General features: G+C 27.4%; 1 pseudogene; it reads right to left on the minus strand.

Annotated features, from left to right (window-relative positions):
- Positions 1 to 9910: 9910 nt before the first annotated feature.
- On the minus strand, positions 9911 to 13018 carry LOC102597128 (zinc transporter 5-like; annotated as a pseudogene).
- Between the last annotated feature and the right edge of the window lie 662 nt (positions 13019 to 13680).

Here is a 13680-nt window from a genome sequence, read left to right on the forward strand (position 1 = left end):
ACAAATAAAGAAGGAAATGAGAATTGTTAATGGGCAATTGGATAACAAAAAGAAAAATTGAAAAACGTGAAATAGGCAGAAACAAGGGCCCACATTTTCGACTTGAGGTAAAGCCAAAGGAAAAGATGGGCGGACCTTTAAGCTGACCTACGTGGCGGTTTTTCATTGGACTTTTAAGTTGACCTACGTGGCGGTTTTTCATTGTTTTCGTCGGATTGAGGAACTCTCACTTATTTAGAATGATGATATAGACTATGCTTGTTTTCTTTAAATTAGGAGGATGTGGAAAGATGGTTAAATTTAAAGGCTTAAGTCATCCACGGCCCCTTAAAGTTGTCTGCATATTTTATTTAAACACCTTAACTAGGACTATTACCTATTGAACACTTAAATTGTTCAAAAAATTACCTATTAAACACAAAATGTTGATATGGCAAAAGAAGTGTTTTTCACTTCCTATGGGCGCGTGAAAGTTTTTGAAATACTGTTTTATTTTTATTTTTTTCTAAAAAACTTACACTTTTTCTTCTTTAATTGACACTTGGCATTTAAATAAATTAAAATATTTTTTTAATATTTTTTTAAAAAAAATCTTAATTCAAAAAAGAAAGAGCACCCTACCCCCTTCAAGTCATCTTCTTCCCCAAATTTAAATTTTCAAAGACAACTAAAGAATCTCAATTTTTTTTTGTTCTATTTCTTTTCAATATTCATAAAAAAGAAACGGAATCAAGTAACTGAATTTGCAAGAAAAATAACTAAAGTAGATTTTTGAACATTGGGATAAAAAAAGTAAGTTGACGTTCCATCTCCATTTCCAGTTACCTTCGAATAAATATTACCATTCCAAGAAAATTGTAAATTCACTAAACTTATCAAAAACAATATCAAATAATTCGCTAAATTAATTTAGGTCCTCGTGATTTCTCCTTACAATCGATTTTAAGATGATTAATCATTAGCAAACTTCCTTTGTTCATCACTCTTGTACCAACTCTTTGAATATCTTTCTCTATCATATATTAGGAATGAAAAATAATTTCGATAAAATTAAGTTGGGTCCTTTCAATTTTTCTTTGCAATTGATTTCCGGATGAGTAACCATTGACAAACTTCTTCATCACTATTGTATCAATCTCTTTGAATATCTTTCTCTCTCACATATTAGGAATACAAAATATTTTTTTTAAAAAATCGAATCTGCAAGTAATCTGCAGTGAAGGTTTTTGTGGTTTGAGAAAAAAATTGATGAGAAGAAGATGAAGAAGAAAGGGTGGTTGGGTAGGGTGGGGTTGAGTAAAAAATTCTATAGTTGTTGCGGTCAAGTGACACGTGTCATCTTTTAATTAGTCATTTTTGTCATGTCATAGCAAGTGTATCACACACACTTTATCTTTTTTACTGATTATCAAAAAAGGTCTAATAGAAACAAGTTTTAGATAGATAAAAGTGTTCAATAGGTACTAGTCCTAGTTGAGGTGTCTAAGTGAATTATGCAGACAACTTCAAGGGGCTGCAGATGACTTAAGCCAAATTTAAAAATACCTTTCCACAAAAAAAGGACCACATACGTTATTTGTAGAGTTTTTTTTTATAATAATAAATATAGATTTACAATTATTCCTATTTTCTAGAACTAATTTAAAATCATTTTTTAAAAATAATTTTAATTATTTAAAAAGTCTGATTTTTATGGTGTTAACACGTAAGAGCTATCACCTTTCCTATTATTATTATTATTATTATTATTATTATTATAGATACTAATACTACAGTGATGTTGGCAAACCATTCTTTCAACTTTCTTTGTATCAGTTTTTGTTCTTCTTTTATCTTTGTCTTATTTATATGTATATTCATTGTTCTTCATTTTTGTTAAAATTGTTCAATCTAAATATTAAATTTCGATATTTTTTTAGTGCATTTGTGTGTCACTTCAAAATGTGACAGAATTTCAGAATTCAACACTAGAGGTAAGTATTTATAATTTTTTATTTCAGAATTTAACAAGTTTGTTCACCGTATTAATTCATGTCTCTTTTTTTAATATAGATTTTTAATCTTAGCGCAAGATAAATTAGTCATGATCATAAATTAATACAAAATTTTAACATATATTTTTATTTGATTATATAAACAATCATGAAATGATCTCAATATTTTGTTGAAGTTATCTAAGATTCTATACTATTTTAGTAGTATATTTTGAGTTTGTTGGTTTGATGCTTAAGTTTTAATTAGTCGAATAATTAGTGTGTTGATTTTGTTTTTTATACTTTCTAATAAGGAAGTAAGAAACTATTTAAAAATTATAAAAAATATTTTTTTAAAGAGTTACATAATATTTTTAATTTATATTTTAAAATTTTGAATTTTGAATTAAGAGTGGTTAATTAATTTTTAAAATATAAGTTTAAAATTAGAAACAAAATATGTAGTTTTAAAACTAATCATAACCGTTTAAGGATAATATTTATTATAAACTTAACTTTTAACATTTCTATTTAGACTAATTAATTAATTAGTTGGCCTATTTAGTTTTAAAGATCACCCATTATCCCGTCTTTTAAGCCTTCTGTTTATTTAGTTTAATTTTTATTTCATGGCCTTTAAGTAGTATTGTTGTGTAAGAGTATGATGTTTAAACATATGTTATTTACGTTTTCCTATAAAGTTCGATAAAACTATTATTTGTCTTGTAGATGGGATATCTTTGATAATTCTATCTTTTTTTATTAGAGCATGTTTGGCTAGATTTATAACTTATGGTTTATAAGACAAAAGTCACAATATAGAATTCCTAAAATCTTACTGCATCATAGAAAAATAATTTCCTTTTTAAAATTAATTATTTGTAATTTGTAATCATATTAAATTCTAGACTAAAATTTTAAAAATTAAGTTTTATTAAAGAATTACTTAAATTTATCGTGATATAACCATTTTAAAAATATATATAATTTATATTTATATAAAGGGATAAGGGATTGAAAAATACCCCAACTTTGGTCGGATTTGCTATTGCGATACTAAACTTTCATGAGGACCTATTACCTCCCTAGACTATTTAATACCGTATTTTAAACATATATATTTGCTCACGTGGACATAAAAAATAATGCAAAATTATAAATTGTAATGTGTCCACGTGGGCACATATATACCTTTAGAATACACTATTAAATAGTTCAGGGAGTAAAAAATACCGTATTAAATAGTCTAGGGAGGTAATAGGTCCTTATGAAAGTTTAGTATCGCAGCAAATCCGACCAAAGTTGGGGTATTTTTTAGACCCTTATCCCTTATATAAACATAACGATTACAAAATTTAAAATTTAAATGATCCGCTTTAAAATTTTAAAAATATTTAAATAAAATGTGAATATAAAATTGAGTTAGTAACTAAATATTATCATGTTTTTTTTTCTAATATTAAACTTTTATTTACAATTAGAATTTAAATAGCCGGTTTTACAACTTTCCATTACATTTCCAGCTATACACGAACTCTTAAAACTGATTAACAAAAAAATAATAAAATTAAAAAAAATAGATTTTGTTAAGAATAAAAATAAATTTATTTATTTGCAAATTCACTAAATATGGTTACTAGAAAAGTGTAAATCATGATTTTCCCCCCTTTTGAATAGCAACTACAGGGCAATTTTTTGTCTCCTGTGATGATTAAAATAATTAATTTATCTCCAATTATTATTGCAGTTATTTTTTTAATTATTAACCACAATTTTAAATTTGTGTATGGTAGTTTTATGATGGAATCCTAAGATTAAGGTAACTGATTAAGAACTTCGTTGCCTAATGTATTTAGGATCATACCTTTATCATGAAATTTTTTTCAAAGTATATTTTGAAAGTATTTATTATTAACAATAGATAATCAAAAAATTTCACATGCTTAACTTATCCATATTAAAAATTACAATTTTTTTTAAAATAACTTATCCAGAAAAACATGCTCCTAAATCATAGGTGCACAATAAACCATGTATCTCCAACCCAAAATAACAGACATGAAATAGAAAAAAAAATAACAAAATGAAAAATTAAATCTCTTTTTTTCAAACTTAAATAATTATAAAAATAAATATGGATAGTTTTTTAAAAAATAATTAAAAAAATAAAAGAATAGATATGTTTTTCTTCAAAAAGTAAAGGTTAAGAAAATAAGACATGCAACATATATGTTGGGTTCAATTATGAATATGAATAGTACGTATTAGTTAAATATATTAATTTTTAAAAGAATTAATTTTTAAAAAAAATTGACAACTACAGTTATATAAACTGCACACAAATAATTAAATAACCTCATTAATTTTTAGTATAATAAAGCACTACAAAAAAATATTATGTTTATGGCCTAAATTTTGTGTTGATAAAAATAATAACCATATCTTTTTTTATAAATAACAAAAATATTAATGGGAAGAAAAAAATAAGCTATAGTTAAATATTTTCTTTAAAAAAAATAATTATAGTACGAAGTGATGAAATCATATTATATGTTATTTATTTGAAAAGCAAATTGTTTAAAGTATTAATATACATAAGATAAATGAACTGTCTTTAACTTTTAGAATATAGAAACCTATAAAATGTCCATAGATTATTAAAGAAAATGGTACAAAAAAGACCTATTATTTTTCAATTCTAATCTTATACTAATTTAAGGATGTAAAAAATATTTTGAACCTTTTTTATTCAAAGAAAAACATATGCAAAATAAACCAACAAGTCATTTAATAACATTTCATGTGAAAAGTTTGAACTAATAAATTGTTAATATGAAAAAATAATAATTTATTAATACATCATAAAAATAATACATGACAAACGTGTAAAAATATTTAAACTATTTTATATTTTCTGAAATTAAAATAATCAAAAAATTAATATATCCGCGCAACGCACGAGTTCGTATACTAGTTTAATTAATAAGAATTTAGTCAAAATTCTTCTTAGTTCATAGGAGTAGGTAGTTATTTAAGGGTTGTATCAAAAATAAAAACACAAAATAATATGGACCGAATGAAGTAATTATTAAAAAAATCAAGAATCTATGCTAATAGAATGCAACTTAAGAGAATTTAAACTTTTTTTATTTGATTACTAGAATATTGTTTCAATATGTCTATTGAATAATTCAGATTGGTTGTTTTCTGAATATCCGAATATGATTAATTTATTTTTATTTACAAACTAATAAATATAACATTTAAATAAAATAATAATTAAATTACACGTCAAAATCTTACAAAAGTTCTTAACTTTACATGATATTGTAAAAAAAATAATTATTTGATAAAGCATATTATAAAACTTAGTGGTTGTAGCAATTAGAGTTCTTCTAATATTGCTGATTATTTATATCCAAATGACATAATAATGTCCACTTAAATATACTTATCTCTTGAAACACAACTAAAATAAATTAAAAAGCAATTAGTTGTTATTAATTAGCAGAAAGCTGGGAAGGTTAATTTTATATTCTTTCATGAGAAACATTACGTGAAGTTTTATTGAATCCATCTAAAGAGGGAGATGCTGCTACTATATATTATTATTGCTAGAAATGCAATTTTGAGTTTAGATTTCTACACTTGGAAGGAAGCAACTCAAAGATAGTTTGGCTGATAGTAGTTAAATTTCAAAGTCAGGTCCAAGTTGGACAATGTTTTGAACAATAGAATCAAGTATTAGAATAGGTAATTAGCAAGGAAAGTGGAATTTTAAGAGTGTAAAATTAAAGTTCGAGCTTGTCAAGAATAGTATAAATTGATCCTACAATAATTATGTTAATGTTGCCCTTTTTGTATTGGTTATTGTTGGCAACAAATTTTTTAATACTAGAAATTAACTGCAATTAAAATAAATAAATAATAAAATATTTTTTATTGATGAATTTTATGAGTATAATTTTATGTTCTTTTAATTCTTTTCTCGTAATATTTCTCCGTAATTTAAGAACATTGAGTAGCGTGTTTTTCAATTGTATGATGACTCAGATCTTCTTGAGATGTATTTGATCTCAGAAAACATTGGACAACACTTCATTGTTTCGGGCTGATTTCTGAAAAGAACTTCGTTGACCATTGCTTAGAAGAACTTTATAGTCAATGCCAATGTTTCTTTGTGTCACGATCCAACCCATCGGACCGTGCGGCATCTACTCTAATACCTAGATAGGAGAATCCTCAACCCCCAAACAAATCATGACACTCAGAAAAATAAATAAAACATAATCTAATACATTATAAAGTATGAAATCATTATCAATTAATTTATGTTGGTGTTTCTAAAAACGGTGCAACAAAAAGAATTGATTTAAATATCACTCAATATTTTTATTAAGCATAATAGGGAGTTAAATAGCCAAATTGATAACATAATCTGCAAAAAATCTACATAACAAAAAATCAAAAAGGCTAAATACTCTCAACAGTTAAAACAGCCTAATGAATATTTAAAATTCAAATTCATCTTAAAGCTGGGCGACTTATTATACTAAAAAATTACTACAGTAACTAAAAGAAAACACAACACTCCTCCTTTGCTTTACACACTACAATTTTAAAAAGTTGCTCCTCTTCAATTTCTGCTTCTGTTGCTTGTGCTTTAGGTTGTTTTTAAGTTTGCACACTTTTGTAAGTTGGCCGGCTTGTTTGCAATTTCCACATATTACATCATTCTCCATAAAAAAAAACTCTTCCAAGTGTGTTTTTTTTTTTTGCAGTATTCGCAAAGGGGATAACTACATTTTTTTCCTGTTTTGTGCATAAAAAGTGGTAATATTATCTTGTCTGAAGGCTCTTTTTTGCTCTTGTGCTTGAAGTACATAGAAAATTTCACAAAATTACTCAATGATTATTAATCACTTTTAAGAGTTTCTCTATCAAATAGAATAAATCATAACCTATTTCCACCGAAGAATCGAAGTCAAACAAGCTAATTCTCCGATGCTTTTTCTTTTCTCAATGCCTCATAACGTCTTAAATCTATCAAGTATGCACAATTCATAAGAGTTATGTCATCATTTTTTGTAATAATTAATTATCATATATATGATATTTTAATTTCTAATATTAAAATACATGATATACCAATAAAATATTATTATTATTCTGGTTGAACTCAATTGTCAACTCCAAAGTATGGCCAGAAGACTTGAGTTTCATAGACTTCCAAATGATTCTTCTGTCAGAACACTGAGTGTACTTTGTGGACCAAAACGCGTTCCTTAGTTGTCTCAATCCAATTATCTGGTTTTTACGAAAAAAATCCTCTTCCACCAATAAAATAAATTGATATCCAATGCGGAATTTAATAACTCAAACGAAAATAAGCCTTGAATAGATTTTTCATGCAAATTAAAGTGTGAAAAATAACAAGCACACTTAAAATATAGTGACACGAATACCGACCTCTACTATTCAAAGGTATAAGAATATGATGCAGACAATATTTCAAATGATCACTTAACTTATTATGAGCCTTTCATATAAATTCAATTTTGATTTTTAACTTAAAAATCACTCAATTATAGATTCTTTTAATAAAAAGTTACTCAATTTTAATTTTTAATTCAAAAATCACTCAACTATGAATTCTCTTTTCACCCTGTATACTCCGCAAGCACCACAAATTACCTACACAGCTCATGTCTGGATTAGAATATAGTCCTTATAAAATAAGAATCAGACCACCCTTGCATCACCTGAGCACAAAACTTTATGTATCTCAACAAATTATAATAAGGTGGTCGTTTGATAGAATGTATTAATGTTGTGATATATATGATTAACCATATGTTTTAGAAATAGTATTTATTATAGAATAATTATTATTTCAGTTATAATAAAAGGTTTAATAGATCATATATTCATTTAAGGTGTTTATTTATTTATATAGTAGATGATTTAGTGTATAGAGTTTTAGCTTATACACAAATGATTAATCATCGGTTCTTATAAGTATAGTTTTTTTTTGTTCACAATCTAAGATGGAAGTTGGACATGCCATCGGTAGGACTGTAGCACAAGATTATATATAATTTATCATGATTATGGGAACGGTATAGTTCCAACTTCTTGTGTTAGTGCATTTTGTATGGTATTAAACGGGACCGAGTAGATATAGTTGTTTTTAGACCGACAAAAGAATATTATTTAAACTATTAAATATACTTATATTATTAATTTTGATATAACTATTATGATCTGTATGTATTAATTATCATTTTGATTTATTAAAAGGTGAGATTTTGAGATGAGTCAATATGCCTATTAAATTGGATGATAATAATATGTATTGGTGAAATAATAAGTTAGTTGATGAAATCCATGTCTCAATATAGAGATTGATGATATGCCTTTTTGAGAAGCTTATAAGTTTTCATCGTGTCAAACCTTGCAAGTGGATTTATGAATCCGATACATGAAATAAGTTAAGCAATGCTCTAATGAAAATTAATCATTAAATTAAATTCGTCAGTAATTTAATTTATTAATTAGCTTTTGTAATCTTAACATGGGGAATTACATAAGGGTTTAATGAGAAATTTTGAAATATAAATAGAGGAGTGCAATTACAAATTTCTAATGAATAATTTGTAATTTATTATGGTAAGAATAATTCAAATTAATTATTTGAAATTATTTTCATAATAGGAAGACTCAGTAATTAATTAAGTGGTCCCTATAGTGCCCATATCCACTAGAAGTCAGAATTCTATTTTCTAGAAAAAAAAAGAGGAGAAACTAATGTGAGTTTTGGTTCAAGAAAACAACTGTGTATTTTTCTCCTCCTTTTTGGATTGGGAAGAAATCTTTATAAGTAGGGATTCACCTAATAAAATGCCTCTTAAATGCCAAAAAATGTTGTAAAAATTAATGAGACTTCACATATTGCTCCCCCAACCCCTTATTCAAGATTCTATAAAGGTTTTGTGAAGAAATCTACCGCAAGCAATGTCATCAAAATATTCATGGGCTAACACCCATGAAAAATTGCGAAAATCGCCTAATTCATGCAAAAAAGGACTCTTAAATGCCAAAAATACCGTAAAAATGATGAGGCTTCATGTACTGCTCCATCAACTTCCCGCAGAGTGATCCATAAAGGTTTTGCAAACAATGCCAGAAGTCATATCACAAAAATATTCATGGTCTAACACACACGAAAAATTTAGAAAAACCGCATAGTTCCTATAAGCCCAAAATTGTCGTAAAATGGTGAGACTTCAGGTACTACTCCCTACGGAGGGTTTCGTAAAGGTTTACAAAAAAATCATCTGAAAGTCATATCACCAAAACATTCATGTGCATGAAAACAGAGAAAATCGCTTAATTCTTGTAAAATGGCTCCTAAATGCCCAAAAATATCATAAAAATGACGAGACTTCACGTATTGCTTGCTCAACTCTCTATGGAGGGTTCCGCAAACGTTTTATAAAAAAATCATATGGAAGTCATATCACAAATATATTCTTGGGCTAACAGACACAGAAAATTGAGAAAATCGCATAATTCTTGTAAAAATGACTCCTAAGTGCCCAAAAATGCTGTAAAAATTGTGAGGCTTCACGTACTTCTCCCCTAACTCCCTATAGAGTGTTTTGTAAAGGTTCTGCAAAAAAATCGACTGGAAGCCATATCACCAAAATATTTATGGGCTAATATTCACAAAAAAACTGAGAAAATCACCTAATTCCTGTAAAATGGCTCTTAAATGCCCAAAAATACCGTAAATATGGTGAGTCTTCACATACTGCTCCTACTCCCTACGGAATTTTCCATAAAGATGTTGCAAAATCATATCAACAAAATGTTCATGAATTAACACACATAAAAAATAAAGAAAATCATCTATTTTTTGTAAAATAACTCCTAAACACCCAAAATATGTCTGGTAATAAGGTTCTATAATCATGCAAGCTTTGACGTCATTATTTTTTCTATATAAAAAGATTTATAGTCATATTTGTATATCTCTAAGTTAACTACCAAAAGAAATACATTAAAAGTAAAAGACAAAAAAAAAATGTGAAATTGCTAATAATAATTTGTGTTAGATGAATTAAGCCCATAAGGCTATGACAGACATGAGGCCAGCACCCAGAAGAAGTGAAATATTAGCCCCTAATTGAAGTTCTCCATTGCCTTGCATTCTTGGATGCATAAAATCGGCAGCTAATAAATCAACGAGTGACATATAAATTAAGATGTCAGCTGAAGCCGAATTAAATATTCCTTCCATAATGAGAGCTTTTCGATCGTTTTCATTGTATCCTTTTGTTATTGCTAGTCCTATTGCAATTCCGATTGGAGTTGTGAGCGAGAAAAATAAAGCCATTATAGTCACAGCACGGGATTTGAATTTTGCCTGCAAATTAAAGTGCCAAATAAATGTATGACATAAATTTATAAAATCTTCCTACATTTGGAATATATAACAACTTTATCAGTTGGCACATTAATACATTAATTAATTATTATTACCAATCAATAATAAAATACCAACAGTTTCACAATTATTTGCCAAATAGCGTAGGGCATATATATATAACACATGCAATCTGATTATGATTATGGTTAAAAAATCAATTTGATTCACAATCTGAATCTAATCGATTAAAGAAACTGATATTTTATTTGGCTTGGTTTGGTTATGTTTGGTTTTAAATTTTGAAAACCGATACTATTTGGTTTGATTTTGATTTTACTAAAAACAAATGACAAAAATAACCAAATCGAACCGAGAAATTAGATATATAAATTTTATAATTATTTATATATTATTCATAAATAAAATAAATTTTTTTTGTTAAATTTCCCTTTTAATTAACTTAAGTCTTTAAGTTTATCATTTTCTCAAGCCTAACACTTAATGTTGGCCCAACTATTACAACCCTAAGTCCAAGCCCATCAAAATTCATTACAAAGTCTTTATCTATCCTACCTCACATAAGATAATCATACTTTCTCTTAATTGAATCACTTTGTTTGTGTAATAATAACTCTAGTATTGTTTAATTGAACCCACAATAGCTTTTATGTGAATTATTCATGTACTAGGTGTTTGTGTCTATTGAGATATGTATTTATTACTTTCAACCGAAAAAAATCAGAAAAACCAAATCAAACCAACAATAAACAAACCGACAATAACCAAACTTTCTTAAAATAAAATTATTAATTAGTTTGATCTTGTTCTCGAATAAAATGTAATTTATTAAAGAAATCAAAGATAAAGGAGACAATAGTAAAGATATTTTTTTTTATTTGTGATTTTTAAAAGAACGTGAAAAAGTAAAATGTGACAAGAGTATAACATAGGTTATACAGGTCACTATTCCAATAAATAACAATTAGAAAAGAAACAAAAAGAAAATGCTTCATAGTCAATCGATTCAATCCCATATTCTATTTGTACACATGTAACTAACAAAGTTATGTTTCAATGGAATATCTTAACTCAATAAGGTGTATTAATTAGATATTTTTATTTTATATATATATACTTTTTAATATGTATCTATATTCGTCTATTAGATAATAAGTTAAGTATGTAAATATATATGTCATATCATTTTATTTGATGCATCAAACTCAAGTGAAAAATATTTGAGATATTTTATGTCTTATTGAGATGAATGTATATAATTAAAGGAAATTATTTATTTATAACTTAACTACCTAGTAAACATATGAGAACACACGTGAATAAATTTTGAACAAAAAATATCTAACTGAAACATTTTATTAGGAGTTGAGATATTAAATTGAAACAGGATTTGGTATAATTGTCTAAATGAAGTATCTTGATAAACTTAAGGGGCACGAACAGGCGATATGGTGATGCTTCATCCACTCAATTTATGTGATATAGTCCATTCAATAAAAAGGGCTTGCCCACCTTTAATGTAAAAAAAAATAGAGAAAATTAATTACCTGAGCAATGGATCCACCAAGTCCCACGCCTTCGAAAAATTGATGAAAAGTCAAAGCAACAAAAAGAGTCCTTATAGTTTTGAGATTTCCAGAAGCACCCAAAGCTATTCCAATTATGACAGAGTGTACTATTATTCCCACTTCCAAAACCTGCGCTCCACACCACAAATATTATACCATACCATACCGTAAAATATTTAATTTTGTGGCCTTAAACATATCATCAAGTCATAGTAATAACATAAAAAATTGGCTTACTTGAGAAATAACACGATAACGAAGGAGCTCGAAGATAGAATCACCCATCATCATCGGTACTGAACTATGTGCATGTTGATGCGATTGAGTATGAGTAACTGCTTCTTCATCTCCGGACCGAACCACCACTCCACTTATCATTTTTTTCTTATTGTAATACGAAGTTGCATAAGTATCCACCATCAGAGTCGCTATTGCTGAAACCATTGCAATAAATCCACTGAAAGGAAAATCTTTCCACAGTCGCACTTTCAAATATGGTGATGCTAATTTGTCAAATGCATCAGGGAGTACGTGTATAAACCCCGTTGATAAGATCACACCAGCCGCAAAAGCTTTGATTATAAAGAAGAAATTCCTCTCCGGGCTTAAGGCCGGTATTGCTTTACCAAATACTGGAATACACACCCCAATAGCACTCGCTACCAAAATGGAAGCGATGGCTCCCACTTTATAGTAAACTACTGTCTTGGTTTTGCTTTTTTCTTCATCATCGTTATCCCCGATCACAAGTACACTTGCCTAATACTATGGAGGGAAAAAGTAATAGAATGTACCAAAATATCATCTTTTCAAATTTTCCCATTAGTATAGTTTAATTAGCTCTTCTTTTTTTTCGTCTACTCTTCCCGTACCAAGTGTGAAAAAGGGGACAAAACCAAGTAAGCGTTGCACACCTTTAATTTGCCAATTTATATACAACAAACACAGAATCATATTTTGAAAAAAAATAAAGTATTGCTATTATTTCAATTTAATTATCTAGGTGCTTCGATATATAGAAATCAAATATCTTTTCACTCTCTTTTAGAAATTTTGAAGTTGGAATTGTTGATTATAATTTGTACAAATAATATTTGATTATTTCATTTGAAAGTGAAATTAAAAGTAAAAATATGGATTTTTGAGTGTATTCTAAATTCCAAAGAATAATGGCCCAAGTTGGTTTTAGTTAAAAATATATAGTTTCAAATAAACCGACCTTGTACGTTGGTTTATTAATATTTGATATTTTAAATTATTTTTATATTAATAGTTATATTGAATTACAAAAATCGACGGGCAAGGTCACAACTTTGTTAGGCACATGTTGCATAATTAAACCTTACTCTTTTCTTTTTCTTTTTTGCCTTAGGCGTGACATGTGTTTTGAGGACTAAGTTCAGTAGTATGAACATTTTAACGTATTAAGTTTTAAAACTAAACTTATGCCTAACTAACTTGTGTTTAAGGGCATAAGTTTAGTAGTATATACTTGTAGCTTAGGCCATAACTTCAATAGTATGAGTTTGTGTCTTGGCACATAATTTCAGTAGTATGAACATAAGTTTAGAAGTATGTACTTATTCCTTATAGGGAATAACTTGTGCTTAGCGATTTTTTTAAATATTACGAGGTAAATATTTGCTTTGCAAATTAGATAGCACTGATCTTAACCCCCGGGGAAAACATT

Source organism: Solanum tuberosum, unplaced genomic scaffold (genome assembly GCF_000226075.1).
Source record: "Solanum tuberosum cultivar DM 1-3 516 R44 unplaced genomic scaffold, SolTub_3.0 scf00250, whole genome shotgun sequence".
NCBI classification, from domain to species: Eukaryota; Viridiplantae; Streptophyta; class Magnoliopsida; order Solanales; family Solanaceae; genus Solanum; species Solanum tuberosum.